General features: G+C 39.8%; 1 protein-coding gene across 1 annotated transcript in view; it reads left to right on the top strand.

Moving 5' to 3' along the window:
- LOC137997757 (uncharacterized) overlaps positions 1–2500 on the top strand; it is a 414333-nt gene that overhangs the window by 36189 nt on the left and 375644 nt on the right. The gene's annotated exons all lie outside the window — the stretch shown is intronic.

The raw sequence follows: 2500 nt of genomic DNA, 5'->3' as shown, positions 1-2500 counted from the left end.
CTGCTCGTAGTCTACTGTCAACAAGATTATAGAGGTTATAATTATAACTTCTTGTACATGGTGTAAGAGATGGTACTCTCCGAGTCAGAATAATTACATTTGCGGCTAACTACAGAGGTATTCATCGTGACTGGGTACTACTATCATCCAATGACTTGATCTGAAACTTGGGTTAAGCATCTTAATTTTGTAATTCTGAAGTGGCAAGTTAGTTCCGCTCTTTGTTTCCATGGCACAATCCAGCTAAGCTAGCGATAAACGTCATAAAGTGATTCCTCAGCTCTACGCAAGTACTAACACATAAGCCCTTCTAATAACCCTAACCTAACCTGCGAACGCCTAATCGCAGGTTAAACCCTAACCAGGAGCCCATGAGTAGGAGCTTTCCTCTCCCATACAAGCCCTATGAGTCAACCTTTGCGCGTATCTTTCTATTTCGGGGGCCGCGGAAAGGGAGGGGCTGGCGTGGCTATAGGCCCCACTTTTTTCCAACGATGTTGTTTTCTCCTAGACCTCTCCCCCTCCCATGACACTTCCGTGGTCCACACCAAAACTTAGACCCCTCCCCATCCCCCCTCCCCCCATCCCTTTTAAACGTACTCCGTGGCCCTGTACTTTTAGAATGCCACGAGTTCATCCGCTCTGCACGCACTGTTTGGAATAACCAATCAGAATAAAGTTATTGTTGAGATACGACAATTAGATTGATGTAAATGTAATTCCCCGGCTCCTACTCATGGGTTCCTACCCTAACCTAAAACAGGCAACCCTAATCTTGGGCGCTTTACCATTCGACAAGAAGTTTTAGTTAAAATTAAAAATTCCAATAATTTCATGTGGCGAATGGAACAGCATTTTCCGGTTTCCCCCTCATTAATTAACCCATTAACGTCAACGAGTATTTTCAAAAATGGTGATATTTCCTGTCTTCAAACATTGACGTCACATTTCTTTTGATACCGTAAATGATCTAATAAACGCCCGGGGAGTGTATTAAATATTTGTGGTGTAAGGGGAGGCCTTAAATAGATATGAGGTGCTTATTAGAGAGGGGCGTTTATTTCAAGTTCACCGTAAAAACTAGAAAATCCAAATAAACTTTCATAGTTCTATATCAACGGGGCGACAACAGTAAATTTATAGTTCTATATCAATGCGGCGAAACAGCAAGTTCAAATTCTCGTCGTCATCTGCGGAAACATTATTTTCACAAATGGGTTCATCGACATCCGACTCAGTGATGACCTGACTGATTTCCAATATCATTGCCATTGATTGATAGTAATAATCACTGATTATTATTGAATTATTAATTGGCTGATTCTCACTGAAGCATTTAAGCAAGCAAGGTGTTAAATAAATTGCACGATTTTGCTTTACGGCTGAACGATTTCCTTTTTTTTGTGGGCGGGCGGGGAGGGGGGGGGGGGTGGGAAGGCGTTCATGATTAGAGAGGGGAGTCTATTTCAAAGTTTCCACCACACCAGGGGCGTTTAATGGATAGGAGGCCTTTATAAGAAAGGGGGCGTTTATTAGAGCATTATTTTCCAACCACCGAACAGATTATAGGCCTTTACACAAATATCACGTAAAATCGACTAAATATCTTTCCGGAAATTCTAAGAAAAAGTCCAAATATCCCAAAAGATTTTTTAAATGTCTCGGAAACTCCTCTAAATAGCTCGTATATTTGTTTTAAAAATAAGCCGATTTTGAATCCCTTTAGGCCAAGATTTTTCCCAGCGGGAGCTGAAAAGTATGTCAGAAATTGTCTACACTAGTATTATGGAAATAAAACAACTTATAAAGCAACATGGATGCAAAGCAAAAGTGGAAGTAGGAGTAGACTCAGAGCCGGGAGAAGGTTCAGGCTCATTGTTTCCAGCATCCTCCATTTGGACAAATGGCTGCTAGTGATATGCAATACATTATTCAAACAGGAAACCACTGAACTGGATTATTTCTAGCATAGAATCGCAAAAAATCATAGAACTGAGTATTCTGTCAAGAAAATAGAGAGAAAAAGTTGGGAAACAGCCAAAAAAAGCTATAATTGTTTCTAAATATCCCAAAATTTTCTAAAGATCTTAAAATTCTCTAAATATCTAGGAATCTTCTAAATATTTCAAAAAATATCCGGATATTTGTGTAAAGGCCTAGAACAGAAGAAGTCATTGTTTCCACATCCAGTTAGGTTCTGGTTGGCATATTAATAAAGATGGGTGACGTCAAGAGAAACATCGCTATCGTAGACAAATTTTTATGCAAGGGCCAGTTGAAAAAATAGAAGTGCCGAATCTTGGGAGATCTAACCAGCAAATAATTTTTGTAGACAAAAAACAAAATAGAACTCAGTGCAAGGCTGGTTGTAAGGCTGTGAGGATGTATACATTTTTTGTTTTACCAATACCTCGTCAGGCAAGTGCATTATTCGCAAAACGTGATTAGCAGCAATCGCGATGTTTCTCGTGACGTCATCCATTGTTATTAACATGCCAAC

Source organism: Montipora foliosa, chromosome 3, assembly GCF_036669935.1.
Source record: "Montipora foliosa isolate CH-2021 chromosome 3, ASM3666993v2, whole genome shotgun sequence".
NCBI lineage: Eukaryota > Metazoa > Cnidaria > Anthozoa > Scleractinia > Acroporidae > Montipora > Montipora foliosa.
The sequence above is the reverse complement of the archived record's forward strand: the minus strand, read 5'-3'. Positions and strand labels throughout refer to the sequence as shown.